Here is a 19,939-nt window from a genome sequence, read left to right as displayed (position 1 = left end):
ACACCCATTGTAAATAAGTACTGCAAATACACCATGGTTGGCTATAGTTTCCATCCATAGTCCCAGTGGAAGATCCACCACCACCACTTGAGACACATGGACTCTCTGTATATCTATCCCTCTATATCTGCCTTACTAAAGTACAAGATAGGCTGCTGACCAAACATGATATTCTACCTGGGGAATAAGGTCAGGCTTTAAGTCAATGTGGTACACTTGTCTCTATTAGCCATCTCACTGCACTGTCTGCAAGTCTGCCTATCTCACCACTCCATCTTGTGCCTGGGCGAGCGAAGGTGAGAGGAGACGCATGGGCGACCAAGCAGTGAGCGCGGAGAGAGGGAGCGAGCATATGTCTGTCAAGAGCAGAGCCTGGCTGAATTTATGACCGGAGCAAAGGTGCGGGCCAAGCTAACAAAGGGCAAAAGACAAGTACAAAAAACCACTTGGTATCTTCGGACAGCTTTATTAGGGCTACACACACACAGACTGGGAGGCAGGGGTGGTCTTGCCTCTGGGCAGGGAGCCACGCATAGATCAAGCCTCGTCTTTGCTGCAGGCCAGAGGAGTTAACGATGTCTTTAAGGACCGAAAAATGTCCACAAACGTGTGAAATCTCAGAGCGACCGCAGCATCGCGAACGTGTGTGAGGCTGTTCGCTGTGTGTAGCCAGTCTGAGGGCGAGGAGAAGCAGCACCTCAGGGCTTTTCCAGACAAATGAACTCTGCCTCTGTCTGTGTAGAGTCTAGTGCAGGTGTAAGAGTATAGGGTAATCTGGATTTAATGTTAATTTGTGGCCATACCGGCTTGTCAAAGCCTGATCCCGTCAGATCTCAGAAGCTAAGCAGGGCCAGGCCTGGTTTGTACTTGGATGGGAGACCACTGGGAATTCCAGGTGCCACAATGGGGCGCCAGTCACAAAAAAGTGACTGTCCTTAGGCAAGACACTTCCCCCACATTGCCTAGTATGAAAAATGGTGTGTGCTTGAATGATGGTGGTGGTTGGAGGGGCAGATGGTGCAGATTGGCATCCTCGCTTCCATCAGTCTGCCCCAGGGCAGCTGTGGCTACAGTAGTAGCTTACCACTACTGAGTGTGGGGTGACTGAATAATGAACTGTAAAGCGCTTTGGTATCTTGAAAGGTGCTATATAAATGCAATGATTAAATAATGAATTAAAATTTGAGAAAACAGGTGATTCAAGAAACATACGATTGCACACATTTTGTCAATATACTGTATGCTTTCTGGACTAAATTTTAAAGAACCCAGATGATGCTATTTTCTCATCTCTGTTATAATGTTGTTTCCTCATCACAAACATATGCGGAGTTTCGTTTTCTTTCATTCACATACGTTTAACACACAAAACTTGCATATTTAGGCTGTGTTCTTCTCTCAAACAGAAAACACACATGTTCTGCCTTGTGATGTCACATGGTAATACAGGAACTGCTCCATACACCTTCACTAGAATCATTAGGACAATTTCAGCCCTCAATCTGGCAATCTCTACTGAATCACAGGTGGAAACTTTGTAGATGTAGAGAGACTAATGATAAAGTGTTATCAAATGTGTGAATAAAACAAAACACAGCTCCAGGTATGTTTTTGAGGGGGTAACAGCATTATAACATGGATTAAAGGTCACAGGAGACAGTTTTGGATAATACGGGACCTTTATGAAGTGCTTTCCTAATATTCTTATTACTATCTAATTCTTATGCCTTGTACAGAAAGCTATAGAGTGTCATGTGATCCCTCAGATTCAATCATAACCAAGATTTTATTTCTATATTCTACTATACTACGTGGTTTTAAAGCTGGAGTACATGATTTACAAAGCACAAAAGGAGGTATTAAAACTATAACTACTATAACTAGTACCTAGCACTCACAAATTGTACATATTAACACTAAAATACATACATTTTGGGCACGTACATGGCTTTAGATTAGGGGAAACTAGCATGGATCACCAAGACACAGTCAATCCAAGGAGCTGCTTTTGGTTCTTATTTCCGTGTTTACTAGAGATAAAATACTTCTTCTGGAGTGGCTGGGAGGATTAGGCAATATATTTGTGTTAAGCTGTTGAGGAAATCAGAGTCCCTTAAGAAAACCCAGCCAGACACTGGAGCCACCTTAATTACACTTCATTTTCAGGATCTTCTCAAACCTTTTTCCAATCAAACACATTTCACCTCACAAATATTTTTTCTTCAGATGACGACCCCACGTGGCATTTCCTTGTGTACCTGATGAATTATTGTCACTGCAGGTGCTACATACCTCTGTCCAAGAGTAGAATGGAGGTGTTTCCTGGAGCCATTGTTTCTGCTGCCATGCCCGGGCTGTTAAAATCTATTATGGAACTATTCTCATACACCATATTCAGACACAGGGTGATGTAGGTGGGTGCCCAAGGATACATCAATGGTAGGAAGTGGTTGGACTCATAGACTGTATATATAAATGGACATAGCTAACCTGCAAGCCGCCGCATTCTAAATAAGAAGTGTTCGTGGGGGCGCTTACAGCTCCTTCTCCTCTGTTTCCAAAGACTTTACAATGGGAAATTGGCACCCCTCTCTCTGTAATTTATGTTATTAGGTTCTTTTTTCAGAACAAGAGTTTGTTTTCAGACCTGACAGTTCCTCAGAGTGGTCACGTGATTTTGCTCTGACATGTCTGGCCAGTTGATTTATATAGGTTTTGATGCTGTCTTCCGACCGGTGGAGATAAGATGACGTGTCCACAGAATTATAAACCGGGACGAGGGGGCTTTTTTACTCTCACACACTTGGGATGCTGTCCTGAGAAAGTCAAACTGTAGATGGTGCTGTCATCCTGCTTCCACTGGTAGGAAGACAGCGCCAAAACCTGTATAAATCAGCTGACCGGACACGTCACAGCAACATCACGTGACCACTCTGAGGAAGACCACTAGTGGGCAGTTGAAACTGTCAGGTATGAAAACAAACACTTGGTCTGAAAAAAGAACCTAATAACAAATTCTCGGCAGACCAAGTGAACCTCATTGGTCTCTCCGTAACTGTTGCTGTGAGCCTCGTCAAATGTTCATATTAACCTTCTCTGCATGATTCTGGTGTTTTTATTTAGCCATTTTGTCTGTTAATAAACTTCTATCCTTAATATGGAGTTTTATAACCATCATGAGCTTCATTTGGCTGGAGCTGAATGCAATGAGTGACATCACACTCGCTTGCACTTCTTTATACAGTCTATGGTTAGACCTGGGATATCATGATTCACTAGTTATCTCTTTAATGCATTTCTGTGCTCAAACACGCACACACTTTTTCCTACGCTCTTCTCCAGTTAGTTAGTCTATAGTGAATGACATCAGGATTTAGCCAATCACAGTGAAACGTGAACTTTCAGATGAAGCAAATAACTTTGTTTCTCAATAGAAAAATACAAAGTGTAATGAAATCTAAATCGGAATCTGACTCCAGGAAAACAGTGGTACAATTTTTGCCATAACGCCCACTTCTAGATAGCTTCATAAAATTGCCGGTTCTATCTAAAAATAAGATTTATTAGAATACCAATTTACAAAAAGATGTCGCCTAAATTCAAAGTAGAACTCTGTGAACACATCTTGGAATACATTTACTATTTAGAGAATTACAAGCCTGGTTGTTGCAGTCGAGTTGCTAATTAAGTGTCTAATACGGGCACACCACCACCATCAGTAGACTCACCGTTACCAGCTCTAAAAATTGTATCTATTGTGATTTAGACCTAAAAGGGGGAACACAGCAGCAGAAGTTATGACAGTTTGAGGTCAAGATTCTCAACAACGCGACTATATGCGTTAAACAGCTGAGCACACAAACACTAACATCTGCAGACTGGGTATAGCTCCTCCCGAGAAGCTTCATGTGCTAATTTAGTGTTAATAAACTTTCAACCAATGGCCCGGAAAAGTTGGGAAAGTTTGTCAAGTTTATTTTTAAGTTTAGTTCAATTGTAATGCAGCAGAAGACAGACTTTTTGCCTTTAAAGTACATGGATGAGGTTTAACATTGTAATCAATAACCAAATATGCAACCGCCCACTCCCTGAAACATTTTAAATCCCTTTGTTGTAATTTGTCCATTTAATAGAACCACATCCTCCAAGTTTATTTTTTTCTGAATATTACGGCAGACCTTGAATACAACACAAGAGGAGCCATTTTGGAGGCCCCCAAACCAATAAATTCTGGGTTCATAAATTGGTCATTGCCAAACTTGCTCAAATTCATTTTTAGCTTGAATCACATGAAAGTGCTTCTACGTAACATTATTGTCATTTGTTGTTTTTTTTTTTTGGTCAGCCTTACAATATGTTAAAATGAATTCCTTAATTTTCATTACTAATGCTCAAAAATATGTATCTTGAAAAATATCATTACTGAAAGCAGGCTTGCTCTTCATGTAAATAGGCCTGGTAGCTAAGATGATGCATAACATTTTCTTTTAAAGGTCCTATATTACACAAAATTTATTCTTTTGAGCTTTAAGATGATGTTAATGTTGTAATGTTTTTACCTCCTCAAAAACACACCTGGAGGTGTGTTTTATTTCATTCATACAAATAACCATGCATTATTACTACTCATCTCCAAAGCTCAAAATGTTTTGTTCCAGCTTGTGGTGTCATGAAGTGGAAGTCAATAGCTATACCTTTTACCTTTTGACATAGTATTAGCACACATTACAAGGTGGAAGGAGTGTTTTCAGTTTGACAGAAGAACGGAGCCCAAACGTGTGTTTAACGTGTGTTAAACATGTGTGAATGAAACAAAACACAACTCCAGATGTTTTTGATGAGGAAACAACATTATAACAGAGTTGAGAAAGCAGTAACAGTAACACTAATATGGGCCCCTTAAAGTCAATAAACCCTGAATACATCATTCACGATCAGGTATTATTTGTCATTCAAGTCACCTGCCAGCAGTTATATTAATAAGCCTGGTGGTGTAGTGCTTATGCAACTTTATGTAAAATTTATTGCAAGACACTTCTGATGTAATGTCAATCAAAACACTGATCACTCGATGTAAAATTTGAATATTTGGATGCTAAACAAGGACTGCAGTTACCAATGAGTTACAGCATGCTCCTCGGGGCTTACATCTGACTCATAAAAGCAGGGCTGGGTGCACAGTCGATATGTTTGGAGCACTTCACTTGTCCAGCTCCATTATTGACCAGTATCGATCAGCCGGAATGATGCGGACTGTAGCCAATGGCAAAATGAGAAATTATGAGATCACACCATTGAATGTTTTCACATGGCGGAGCTCAGTTTAAAGAAAATCAAACCACTTTTCATCATAAAGAAATTAGATACACTATTGACAATTCATTCACTGTATGTCTTGGGTAAAGTTGAAGTCCCTTACTGTATAAAATGTCCTGCCATCATTAAGGGCCTAAGTTACACACAATTGACTCTTGTGAGCTTTAAACCATGTTAGAATGTTGTTACCTCATGAAAAACATACCTGGAGTTGTGTTTTGATTCATTCACGCATGTTTGAGTAATCCTGTTTGTCTACATCTCCAAAGATCAAAATAATCGGTTAGACCTTGTGATGTCATGAAGTTGTACCTACTGTACCTTTAGTTCAGTAGATATTGGCAGTTCCAGAGCTGAAATTATCCAAATGATTCTAATGAATGTGGAGTTTAAAAACACAGTGGAGAACTTCCAGTATTTCCAAATGACATCACAAGGTGGAACAGAGTGTTTTCTGTTTGAGAGAAGAATTCAGCCTAAATATGCAAGTAGCCAGGCTGGCGCCACCTAGTGCCTCCACTCTATTTAATTTAGGAATCGGCATACACTAGATGGTTTGCGCAAGAATCCCAGAAGTTGTAGACCGCGCACTGGCCAATCACCGAAGAGTTGTGAAGCCATGGGTCCCTTTTGTGGTACAGCACAACAGTAAACAAAGCGGCCGAGATGAATGTAGACGAGGCCGTACATTCTGTGTTGGCAACGATTCCTGAGATCGAGGATTTAAAGCCGGAACAAAGAGAATGTTTGGTGAAAAGGGAAAAACATTATTGCTCTTCTTCCTACGGGATGTAGGAAAAGCTTAATATACCAGTTAGCCCCCATTAGTGGGACATTATATACGTGACAACCAAATACCTACCTAAAAGTATCCCATCTAGTACCATCTAGTGAACAAATCCTACTGCTGCAAGGTCAGTCAGTTTCCACGAAGTGAAACCAGCTGATGAATCAGGCTAGGGTTTAAGTGTCAAACATGTGTGAAAACAAAACACAATTCCAGGTATGTTTTTAATGAGGTAACAATATTATAACAAAGATCAGAAAATATGCAATATGGGCCCTTTAAAAGGTACTGTACCTGATTTTCACTGCTTATTTTATTTTTAACAGTTTGAAAAGGTCTAAAGTTAACACGCATACTAACAGTGCACTTCCTGATTCTCTGAAGATACAGTGTTTTATAATTAGATGCCGAAAGCACACAGCGGTCTAATTTCTACTTTAAGAGCTGCTTTTACAATAATGTCATTAATCTTGTCATTAATTGATCGCAGTAGCTGTGGAGTCATGTTACTTGGTGTGAGTAATAAAATGAACGGAACATCCAGGAAACCAAATGTGAGAAAAAGGAAATAAGATCAAGGCTGTGTGCTGAAAGACTTCAAAATATACCAAGACAAGTTATAATGTTTATAATGTACTGAAGGGAAAATGAAAAAAATCTGAAAAAATAAAAAAAGCCAAACTGTAACATTTATAAAGTTTCCACACAATTACAACGAATTATTATGTTGTGGATGGATTTTATTAAGATTAACTTAATTTTTTTTCTTAAATATTTTATGGCTTCTTCTTAATATTTTAATCTATTTTCAAGGTCAATTTTCCACTATTGTACCATTTAGCATTTCTTCTGCAGTGATTTCTTACTTTATTATATACTGCACTTTCTACTACTACTATGTTATTAAGTAACTTTATAAGGAGTACACCATCAGGCTATCACCATGGAGATGGTTTTGCTTTGTCTGTAATGCCCCACACCTAATCAATCTTGCATTGATTTAACTGGACAACTTTTTATTGTTAAAAAATATCATAAAATCACTTTTTTATTGTGAACAGGATCCTCTCTCCAGAGATCTGACCTGCAATTTAGCCATGTGACATCTGTTTGTCTCCATGGAGATAACATTAATACTATACTGTGGAACATTTCAGGCATATAATAAGACCTCCCTGGAGATATGCAGATGGCGAACCAGAAAATGTACATATAGCGCAGTTTAAAATATTAATAGATAAGAGATGCAACATTCATCCCTTGCATCCATTTTAAAGTATACAGAATCTGAGGGGACCGTATGATGCACACTGGTCAGCTGACTGTCAGTGTTCATGTTATTTTTACAGATGGCCTCCTCCCTGAGCGCACTAGCATGTCAGCGCAGTCCTTGGCGACCCTATAAATGTCATGTCTTCTCAACGTCAATTCTCCAGCATCAAGTGTGGTGCGATCGGACGGTTTCTCTGGGCAACCTGTCAGCTTTATAAGGCTGTTAAAATGATCAAAGTCCCTTTTAGAAGCCAGCCGAGGAGGAACCAGAGAGCCGCGAAGAGAGAGGAGATACATGCGGACGGACAGCCAGTCAGGAGGAGATGGGACGAATGATGCTACTGAAATTGGACTGTTGTGTAAAATTTAATTCGAACAGTGGAATATTTCTAGTGGGGGGTCCTGCTTGTCCTGCCCGAAATGTCCACAGTAAACTACGTAAACAAATCTATCTTGCATTTATTCAAAAGTAGTTCTTGCTAAAATTACTAACTGCATGGATAAAGTGCCATACAGTGGAACATTGCAGGAAAGTCAATTACTGTAGTTTTCAGACTGTAAGTCACACTTTTATTCATGGTTTGGGTGGTCCTGCGACTTATACTACGGTGTGACTTATATGTTAAAATTTTCACACTGACAGCCACGAGAGAACACTCTAGGCTTGTGTGTCAGTATCTGCTGCTCCTATTACTCCTGTACCACTGTCACTTCACTCTACTGCGCATGCTGGCTGCAGAAGAAAGAGAAAGAGCCACTGTCCTGTCTGGTATCATGTCAGTCAATCACACCATTATTATCACTGACAATTTAAAATTTAAATAAACATAAAGACAACTGAAACCATCCTGTCGAGATTCAGAAATGCCAGAATAATTCTCACTGGAACTGATGCAAAGTCTGACGACAGCTATACGCAGAAGAGGAAGTGGCGCTCCGTTTACCTCAGAAGTGACACTGAGGATGAAGAATTCAATGGATTTAGTGATTTGGAGTGAGATGGAGAGTTTGGTATACTTGTTTTTTTCTGTTGTTTATGCTATAGTTATCTGAATAACTGTTCATATGTGACGTTAACAGCCTGTTGTTCTCTGTTCTATTGTTAGTACTATAACTTGCCTTTCAAGATGAAATGTTGGTTCCTGGTCTCTGTTTTTCTAAAATAAATTTCCCCCTAAAAGTGTGACTTATAGTCCAGTGCGATTTATATATGTTTTTTTCTTTTTCATTACGCATTTTTTGGTTGGTGCGACTTATACTCTGGAGCGACTTATAGTCCAAAAAATATGATATGTTGTTATGTAGTATGTGTCACCTTTACTTAAATACCTCATGCTTAATGCTGTGACCTACAAATACAAAAGTCAATGCTGCAAGGTCCTAATAATGATTTTTTATTTTTTTTTGTTTTTTAAAACAACTTCTTCTTCTTCTATTTTCTTCAGTATAATAGGACTTGCGTAATTGCATATATCATTTTTTGATCAGATTTTTCAGGGAATACAGTTCTGCTAATCCAATTGTGACTTCTAATTGCTGGGTTTCAGATATATTCAATACAGACGGGGGCAACATTTACCTTTTAGATATCTGAAAAAGCACAATGTAATCAATAGGCAAAAGTGTATGACATTATTACATCCTCGGTCCAAACCACCTGAGATGCTTCTAAAAAATATTTCAGTTTCAAAATGTGATCACTCCAGTGAGCTGTATTTTTACTTATTCTTTATTCACACTCGACTTTATGAGAATTGATGAAGTAAACACAGTAGTAGACAGGGAGTGGAAAAGTAGCAGAAAGCAATAAGAAGACATATGGGTGCAGTGTGAAAGGCCTGACATGGTTATCGAGCCACTGCCACTGCTACTAATTACACTTAAAGTAAATCTGCTGCAGACACACGAGAGATAATGAACACGACTGAAGCAAACCTGATGTAACCTACAGCGCAGTGCTCTCTGTTCTTCACTCCAGTGGAAACAATAGAGGGTTAAGAAGGCTTCACTAGATATATTAGAGTGACAGGTAAGCAGTTAATGGGCCATATCATTAATTCCTGTGTTACTGTGTATTTACTACGGTGTCACGGTTCAACTGTGATTCAAGGTGGTATGTTACGCTATTTTCTGATTTATGTTATGATATTTCCTCATCAAACACATACCTGGAGTTGTGTTTTGTTTTATTCACACATGTTTAACACATAAATCCTGCATATTTAGGCTGAGTTCTTCTCTAAAAACACTACACAACAACAGAAAACACTAATACAGGAAGTGCTCCACTGTGTTTTTAAACTCCATACACCTTCACAAGAATCATTTGCATGATTCTAGCCAATCTCTACTAAAGGAAAAAGGTCGCTGTTAACATAAAAACTACCACTATATGATATCACAAGGTGGAACAGAGCATTTTGAGCTTTGCAGATATAGTCAGACAAATAATAAAGGATTACTCAACGATGTGTGAATGAAACAAAACACAACTCCGGGAATGTTTGTGATGAGATAACAACATTACAAAAATTAATACAGTGTTTCCCAAACTTTTTTTGAGGGGACCCATATTTTAAAATTCACAAACCTTCACTACCCAAGTCAACAGACATTATTCGTAAATCTGAAAATAAAGGTGGATTCGACCATTACTGAACATTAATGAGGATATTTTATTGTTGACTGAGTGATCATGTCTTTCTGAACAATTAGTATTACTCAAGTTTTAAAACAGTTGAAAAAGAGTAATTGAACCAGCAAAAAAAAACATCCATAAGTCGCTTATTTGGACATTAATTGTAGCGCATTTATTTTTCTTTTCAGCATTCAGTTGAACCAGCAATATTGGAACAAAATAGTCAATAAAATAATTACAAAAAGATTAGAAATTATAAAAAAACATGTCTTAACATTTCAACATTTTTAATGAGATAGGTGGACCTGTCTGTGTTTTTGTAGCGTGTTACAGTCCAAGGTGCAGGAGGAGAGCGTAACAGCAGCAACAGCATTCAGTCTGTTTCTGTGCTTTGTCTTCATTTTTGTGAGCACACAAAATCCCAGTTCACACATGTATGTAGTAGTGAGAGGAATAAGCATAGAAATACTGGCCCTACTAAGGAAAGGATATTCTGACAAAAATGCTTATCTAGAATGACGATAAGGTCACAAATCAGAACTGTTTATTGCAGACCTACATGCAGATCGTGACAAGGCAACAACCTAAAGAAATCTCCTGTGGCCCTCCTGCAAGGGTTGCGACCCAGTCTTTGGGAAACAATGACTTAATATACTCAACTCTCAGTGTTCAAAACCAGGTCTTAAAATCCAGCTGTTCCAAGACAAAAGTTTTCTCTTTGATTCATTAGTATCAGATTCATCAGTAAGATTTTATGCATTATTGGTGCATGTTTGTCCAGTTGAGTCTATACACCATTTAAGGGACACTCTCAACAAAAGATGGTGAAATAATTGTTCACATTATGCAGAAATTCAAATATAATACTGAAATCAGTGATAATTTCCACTTTTGAGCAGAAACAAATTAAATCCATTCTGTAAACAGGAAGTGGTAGGGCTTAGCTTTGAATTCACCTACACTACTGCAATTTGATTTTTGCTGGTCTAACATAACTCATTTTCGACGTCTTGTATATCATAATTACAATTTACTGCATGCACTGTTGGCTTCCATTAAGCTAATTGGGAAAAATATATAAAACTGCAAAATTAACTAATTCTGTTGTGAACAAATTGCTTAGAAGGCAAACAGAGTAGCCAATTCAAGATATTGATATCATAAATCATGTGCAAATATGTGGCAGTAAGATGGCAAAAGAAACAACTGTGAAGTAGCCAGGCACAACTAGCAGCACTGTAAACTGGTCCACGGTACCTCAGTTGGTAAGGGTGTTTGTCCGCTGATCTGAATGCTGCTGGTTCAAATCCCTCTCTTGAAATCACAAAAAAACATAATTGGTGTAGTACCCAGATCCACAGGTTGGTGGTCCATTTCCAGCTTCCACAGATGAATGCTACCACTTCACCCCTAGTGTCTATGTGCATTCATTTTGTGTGTTTATTTTAGATGGCTGAACATTAGCTATTAATTATGTAGTGTTGGCAACAATAATCTGTATATGTGGCCATTTTGATTTTATAATTTTCCTTGAACATGTCTTTGACGCTGAAAGAAAGTCACAGAGAATGCAGGACTTTCTTGTTTGGAGACAACATTAAAATGATCAGCAATAACAATCTGAATGGGTAGTTTTTTGTTGTTTGTAGTTTACAAAGATGCATGCCAAGATACAATATGTTCTTTTCAATTTCCAATTTGACTTTTAAGCTATGGTCCCCTTAAAAATGCCAGAATAGCGGTGACACATTGTGGTAAAATATAGCAGCCTCTCTCTATTGTGGAGGGTTCAGGTCCCAGCAGGACTTTGTGTGGGCTTTGTATCCCTCTATAATCCTCCTCTCGGCTGCTAACGCCAATAACTGCAGCTGTCAGCGAGGAAGAGGAGGGAGAGGAGGAGGCAAGGTAAGGGGGGAGAGGAAGAAGAGGAGGGAGAGGAGGAAGCAAGGTAAGGAGAGAGAGGAGGAAGAGAAGGGGGAGGAGGAGGCAAGCTAAGGAGGAAGAGGAGGGGGAGGAGAGAGAGGAGAAGGCAAGGTAAGGAGGGAGACGAGGTAGAGGAGGGAGAGGAGGAAGAGAAGAGAGAGGAGGAGACAAGGTAAAGAGGGAGAGAAGGGAGAGGAGGAGGCAAGGTAAGGAAGGAGAGGAGAAAGAGGAGGAAGAGAAGGAGGCAAGGAGGCAGAGGAGGAAGAGAAGGGAGAGGAGGAGCCAAGGTAAGGAGGGAGAGGAGGAGGCAAGGTAAGGAAGGAGAGGAGGGAGAGGTGGAAGAGAAGGGAGAGGAGGAGCCAAGGTAAGGAGGGAGAGGAGGAAGAGGTGGGAGAGAAGGAGGCAAGGTAAGGAAGGAGAGGAGGGAGATGAGGAAGACAAAGAGGAGGAGACAAGGTAAGGAGGAAGAGGAGGGACGGGAGGAAGCAAGGTAAGGAGGGAGAGGAGGGAGAGGAGGAAGAGGAAAGCAAGAAGGCAAGGTAAGGAGTGAGAGAGAGGAAGCAGAGGAAAGAGGAAATAGTGTGATTCCAAGTACCATCTTTTCTTGGCTCCAGTGGATTAAAAATGAGCCTTCATCTTGACTGGATAACTGAAATGAACCAGGACTAAAACAGGTCCAACTCCAAGAAAATCAAAATTTTGCACTTCAAGTATTTTTTTAATAGTCCAAAAATAGATTCTCTGAGTAGGATACAACCCCGACCAAACCAGAACCAGGTCACAATGAAGCTTTGGGAAAACTGGCAAATACGTCATAACAAAACTAGTGCATCATGCAAAACTTTCAATTTAAAACAGCAAAATTCCCCAAATTACCAGAATAAACATGTGTGGTACCAGTTTTGTCAGCAATGCCGCAGTTTGAGAACCAAATCGAGACAAGCCAAGACAGAAGCAGATTCAAATTCACAGCAATCAGACTAATATGCATCAACAAAAGCCTCCCAAAATCCACCCGGAGGAGCATGAATTATAAATTATTGTGAATTATGGAAACAGAGGACAGCAGAGACGCCACGTTAATCAGCAGATAGAGAAAAAAAAACAAAAAACACTGGATGTCAAGTTCAATGAGCAGGTAAGAACTCAGGAACTGCACTGTAAAAACAAGAGAGGAAATGGCTGAATTTAATATTTGTATGCCCAGTGTTTTGTTTTTTTGTGTAGTTTTGTGTGTGTGGAGAAAGGGTGCGTTGTGAGACATGTTGTTTTTTTTGTGTGTGTGTCAATTTTTTGTTTTCATTATGTCGAAAAATACACACTTGTCAATACTACACGAAGAAGTTTGTGTAATAATGTTAGCAACAGTTCCAAATAAGTGGACAGTATGAACTCAAAGTCTCACATTTTATTAGCTGCAGCCATTCCCCATAAATAAGTCATATATTATTGCCCCTTGCACAGGTAGTTGATGGTGAGAGTCTAGCTCCAGATCACATACAACAAGCCGAAAAGCTTGCAAACTTTTCTGGCTGGAACCTCCAACATAACCTTGTATGAAATATATAAATATAAAATCAGGTCTAATTATATTTTAGTAGTTCTGTGTATTTGGCTTACATTCACCAAGATGTTTTCAGTGTAGCCTAAAACATGAATTAAACATGTCATAATTTAACGCTGTCATGATTTCAACCAGCTCACTGACTTTTTGAGAATGACGGTGTCAAGAAAAAAAAACTCAACAACCAACCTTAAAACTAACTTTTTTTCTGGGGACCCATATTTTAAAAGTGACAAATCTTCACGAAGTAAATAGACATTATTCTTAAGAGGGATGCATGGAAATTCCGTGCACAGAGAGTAGGGGTGCGCGGAGATTCTGAGCATGGAGGAAAGAGTGAGGAACGGTGGGGTGCATGGGGAAGAAGTGAGGAGCAGGGAGCGGAGTGCAGAGATTATGTGCAAGGATGAAAACGTGAGGAGCAGGGGTGCGTAGAGATGTATGTATATGTATATTACAGACCTACATGCAGATTGTGACAAGGCGACCAAAAAAAAATCTCTTGCGACCCACCTGAGTAGCCAGTCTTGGGTAAACAATGTACTATATTGTGGCAAAATTGACTCTTGTGAGCTTTAAGATGTGTTTAATGCTGTTACCTCATCAAAAACATATCTGGAGTGGTGTTTTCTTTCATTCATCACACATGTTTGAGCAGCACTGCATTATTATTCTGTTTACATCTCTAAATCTCACAATGATCTGTTCCACCTTGTGATGCCATGTAGTGTTATTTTTCAATTGATTCTAGTGAAGGTGTATAGAGTGGCTTATTAGTGTATGATGACATGACATCACAAGGTGGAACAGACTGTTTTGTGTTAGAGAGAAGAACTCAACCTTTTCATGCGGAAAGAACAGTAGATCAGAAACTAGCATAGTATGGGCCCTTTAAACTCATTTCTGCAATAACATGAAACTTTAGACTGTAATTACTCTGTTACTGCCAAAGTTCTTGCATTAGAGAACAGTAGGTGCAGTCAGTGTATAGACTAATGACACCCAGATCATTAGTCATTATAAGTTGCTTTTGACTGGTCTCCCTAATTAAAATCTCTGTGGAGGGAGGTACAGTTAGTGGCGGAGAAGCTGGAGTCTAGCGCAGAGACCATGTTTAATTGACAGTGTCAGGGGGAGCATTCACAGCTGATCAACACCTCTATTTCCAGACACACTCTGGCAGATGTGCGCCTCACCAGCTTTGTCTCTGAGCACAATGTAAATTAAAAACCATCAAAGTTACTCGAAATCACATTGAAAAAACTTCTAATTATCGGTTATAGGGTTTTCAAAAGTATCAAAAATCAGATACCATTTGATAATAAAACTAGATACTCGTTTGAGAAAGTATTGATACAAAAAAAGTCACATTCACAGGACAGAAATGAACCTTTCCCGAATAGCTTTAGAATGATCTTAAGCTGTATCAGAAATCAAAATTAGTATAAAACCAAACAGACTGGCAAACACTCATGGACCACTATGGAACCTACCTGGATGACTGAAGGATTATACAGATATAAGGCTAGATGGTGATATAGAAGAAAATAGTAGAATTTAATGTTGAAAATTGCATTTATTGTGTAAATAAAGGTTGTCTTTATTATCTTTGTGGTATTGCTATTGAGTATTGAATCTATTCCTTAGTACCAAAATCAAGTTTGAAATTTTAGTATCGTGACAACACTGCTGGGTTAGAGCAAAGGGAAGTATAGAGCAAAAAGGGCTAAGCAAAATGCACAAAATGATATTAACTATGGTCGCCCCAACCGCCATGCAGTTGTACAAACACATTCACAGCCAAGGCCACACAAGGTGAAGTAGGACAATAATTCTGTTAGCTGCACTGAAAGAAAAATAATCCATATTGTGAATGGGGTTGCCTTTCAATAGATCTGACCTGTAACTTGGTCTAGCAGAACCACCTTCTTCTCTCCATTAAACCATAGAAGGCAAAGCAATAGCATCTCCATGGAGACAAATATGTGTCTGACCCTGCACCATAAAAATTACATTGTGCATTTTTAAAGGGCCCATATTTTCTGATCTATGTTATAATGTTGTTTCCTTGTTTGTTTGTTTTCTTAATGATACCAATAAGAAGGGCTTTGAAGTTAGTAACAGCCAATATATTTAGGGATGTAAAAATTAATTGTAAGTCTTCAGCTGATTATAAAACCTAGGTTTGGCTCTATTATATTTAAATTGGGGTTATTTAGGCTACATTTACTGTTATTTTGTCTCTTTCCAGTCATATTTATAGACAGTAGGTGGGCCTAATGACATTTTGCAAGACATTCTAGCCAGTAAACAAAGTAACTGAACTACCACTTAGCCTTTCACAGTTATCGTAAATGTGTGCGCACCACAATAATTAAATATATGCATAAATGTAGACCATTCACACCTCTATTCACACCTCATCTACATATGCAGTAACATGTATATGGCCACTATATTCACTTTACAGTAGGCCACTCTAAGAGAAAACAGGCTGTTTATATATGGTAGCTCACAGCAGCTAAGCACTAACCAATGAGAAAGAACCAAAAGTAGCTCCAAAACCGACACATTAGCAACTCATACAGGCAACTCTCAGATCACAAGTCTTCACAAATTAGTAACTCAAAACAATCATCCGTAAAAATATAATCCAGCATGTTGGCAGTAGCTGTGTGTTCTCCGCCTATAGGACTGTCCTCTCTTCACTACACTCGCACTTGGATAAAAAGAGCAATAGTTTTGCTGCTGACCTAGACGCCAAAGTTAGCTTTTATTTATAGTCAGTATCTTAGATCAGACACAACAGCATTTAAAGCCAGTGCTTCAGAGCAAATGGTGAGATTGCATTGGTGTAAACAAGCGCACATGAGTGACGTGACTCTGGGGGTGCATTCAGGGGCAATACGGCATCACAGACACAGACAAATTACTCCTTTGATAAATATTGATGCAGCACCACATATTAGGACATTTCTCTGTCTGTAAATTGGATTAAATTCCTGTAATATAGAGAGTGTAAACTTTATAATGAGGAATAACATGCCCACGTGGATTATAGACCAATAACTGTTACGTCAACTGCCCATTGATATATTGGTCGGGCAGTAATTTAGGCTGTGTGCTTCTCTCAAACATAAAACACTCTTTTTCACCTTGTGATGTCATGTGGTAATACAGGAAATGCTCCACTGTGTTTTTTAAACTCTATACACCATCACTACAATCATTTGGTAACTGGAAAACTACTGCTTCATGACATCACAAGGTGGGGCAGAGAATTTTGAGTGCTGGAGATGTAGACAGACTAATAATAAAGGGTTATTCAAATGCACGAATTAAACAAAACACGACATGGTATGTTTTTAATGAGATAACAACATTATAACATGACTTACAGCTCAAATCAGTTTTGCAAAATATATGATGTTTAACATATCAACAGAAATCTATATAAAATGTGAGCACTCCTGAGCCACTTTGTTCTCCTTTTGTTTTGGCTGCAGTTCATCATGCATCACCCAAATGGGGACATATATTGTGTAGGACTTGTAGCGCTCTAAATATCCCTCCCTCAGCCAGTGTGTGCTGCCAGGGGTAATGATAAACTATCAGACAGAATTCAGGCCAAAATAGACTTTACATCACTGCTGTCTCCTCCTATCCGGACGCAAAAACAGCCTCTATATTTGGAGGTTCACATGCATTTTCACAGAGAGAGAGAGAGAGAAGCACTTAAGGTACAAGCAGAGGCTCTCTGGAGAAGACAAGCCAAAGAAAGCAGAGCCAGACGGACTTTAAAAAATGTGCAGACTAGGGAATCCCTTTTACGACTAGATTAAAAAGGGGTATTTTACAGCTAACACATGACATACTGTATATAGATCACCATGTTACCGTTTATTGTTTTGAAAATGATATATTCACCAAAAACATTACATTAACGTGTTTAACAAGTTTCGCTATTGTTTTTAAGCCCCTCCTCGCTTTGCTCTCCATGCTAAATCACTACCCCTTCAGAGCACAGACCACATTACAACCATGTGCTTTCTGCTAATGAACTACAGCAGAGGGTTTTCCACACTAGAGACAAAATCGAACCAGGAACCTTATCACATGTTATGGTAGCTTTAGCCAGATTCAACAAGCTTGGCCATAGTCTTATGACATTTGATGATTTATGAGCAGTCCAGCTCTTTTCCAGTACTTTTCAGTTTCGCTGCTAAAACCTTCACGTTGACAAATTCTCTCTGTGTCACCCGGGCCATATACAGTCAGAATACGGAGCACTTTGAACTATCTGAATGCAGCCCCTGTCTTCACGTACTGACCCTGCCATAGACTTGAGTGTTTGTTATTTTTGCCGGACCAGTGGCTCGCTCTCTCTCTTTCTCTCTCTCTGCTGCTCCCTGTTGCTCGGTGATGAGATGAGACAGGAGCGGGATGGTCCTGATAGATCGGAGGAGACACGGTGAAGATGGCTCGGCTGTGATGGGAGCCTATTATCCTGTCCTGTCCTACCCCCGTCTGTGTCTCATGTCCACAACTCACCTGCATTCACAAATGTCCAAGTACTTTCTTGCACTATGGTTTAAGGGGCTGTAATCTTACTTGAAGATGTGTTACTGAAGAATGGATATAACAGGTGAAGCGGGATTGGGTTAGACAAGCACTGGAGCCTTGTCAGAGCAACATTATACAAGTGATGAGCCCTCTCTTATGGTATGGACAAAATATTAATGATGTTTCTCTTTTTAGGCATGCTAACGTGCACTTCCTGATTATTAGAAAATAAAATGCTTTCCAATTAAATGCAGACAGCATGCTGCTGAGTTTCTTTTACCTCAATTGTTGCTTATACAACACACTTGTAGTGGGGCAAGAAAAATGTTACTCCAATACGGGGAGAAAATGCATATAGGACCTTTATGTGTATTGTTAATATTTATTTAAAATCATATTGTTGTAAAAGATGATATATTATTGGCTTTTGACTGGTGGTTGCATCAAACCACGTGAGACATTTTTAATTGAAATTAAAGTGCTCTAAATACTGTAATTTCTGAACTATTGAGAGCACCTGAATATAAGCCGCATCAACTAAATTTTAACTAAATTTTAAAATTGTACATATATAGGCCGCACCTGAATATACGCCGCAGGTGTCCACATCTTCAAGAACATTTTCAAGTTTGGGTCATCTGCTTTTATCACCTCTGAAAGACTTTGTCGTCTTTTTGCATTGAGTCAGTTCATCACGCTGCCATCGCCCACGTCTCACCATCGACTCATTGATGCTGAGCTCACGTGCAGCAACTCTATTTCCTTCTTCAACAGCCTTTGCCTTTAACTTAAAAGCTGCATCATCTGCATTTCTTTGTGTATTTTACATGAGGAGGGTGTATGTATGAAGCGCAAAATAATTGTTCAGAACACAATCAAACGAGCATCTTTCTCAGCACATCACCCCCGTCTCTCCCCATGCTCTACTGCACATGTCGCTCAGGTATGAGTGGATGTCCGGCTACTGAAGTTTGAGACGTTTCTTCTTGTCATTTGCGCCCCCATCTGCATTTAACGCACATGGATAAGACGTATTACACTCACTAATTTCATTTAGCATCATGATTTATTTTATCACACGGCGATTAACTGTTTTTGTGCGCTGATAATATCGCTAGCAAATGCTGCACCTTCATGTTCTATATGTTAAGTGCACAGACAGCGGTGTTTTCTGCAATCAGGCTGCACGTATCCGCTGTGTTGCCAAATCATATACCATATATATGAATGGACAACGTGCCATCCGTCCATTTATTAGCCATATCGTTTTATTAGCCACAGGGTTCAAAGTGTGAGAAAAAAGTAGCATCTTATAGTCCAGAATTTACAGTAATAAATTATGTTTAGATATGCCAGATTATAATATTTCAGGCAAAGCAATAACTCCATGGAGACAAGATGGTGGTGTTCTAACCCCATTAAATTGCACAGTGCATCTTTAACACAGGCATCTCTTGTCATCACTACAGTTCCTACTATTGCTCTGAGTGCTGCCTGTTCGGGATGTCGTCTTTGAGTGAGAAATGCCACCAGTTATCTGCAGCATTGTTTTATTTGTACGACAGCACAGTCTCCTCCCTGGAGCTCTGTGCTGACAATCACAGCTTTAGATAAACAGCTCTTGGCACCAACTACTTCATCTGCGCGCTGCCCTCCGGTGATACTTCCAACTAAAATACGTCACTTACTGTCACCATGTGTCACTCCTCACAGTTATCCTTGTGAGTGTCAGTTCCTGCATAACAGCACGACAGCGACATCCAAAACATCATAATCCCTTTTACAAGACTTGGGAATTTGTCAACCTCAAAGAGGAGGAATAAAAAAATATAACTACTTATTGGAACTCCCTAAGTATATGGAAGCTTGCATTAAA

General features: G+C 39.4%; 1 protein-coding gene and 1 pseudogene across 3 annotated transcripts in view; one reads left to right on the top strand and one right to left on the bottom strand.

Moving 5' to 3' along the window:
• The window catches only part of LOC110156338 (exostosin-1), a 181,940-nt gene that overhangs the window by 122,879 nt on the left and 39,122 nt on the right, over window positions 1-19,939 (bottom strand). The gene's annotated exons all lie outside the window — the stretch shown is intronic.
• LOC129407782 (5S ribosomal RNA) lies at window positions 790-907 on the top strand (annotated as a pseudogene).

Source organism: Boleophthalmus pectinirostris, unplaced genomic scaffold (assembly GCF_026225935.1).
Source record: "Boleophthalmus pectinirostris isolate CB_2022bp ecotype Guang Dong unplaced genomic scaffold, ASM2622593v1 HiC_scaffold_13, whole genome shotgun sequence".
NCBI classification, from domain to species: domain Eukaryota; kingdom Metazoa; phylum Chordata; class Actinopteri; order Gobiiformes; family Gobiidae; genus Boleophthalmus; species Boleophthalmus pectinirostris.
This window is presented reverse-complemented; position numbering and strand designations above follow the sequence as displayed.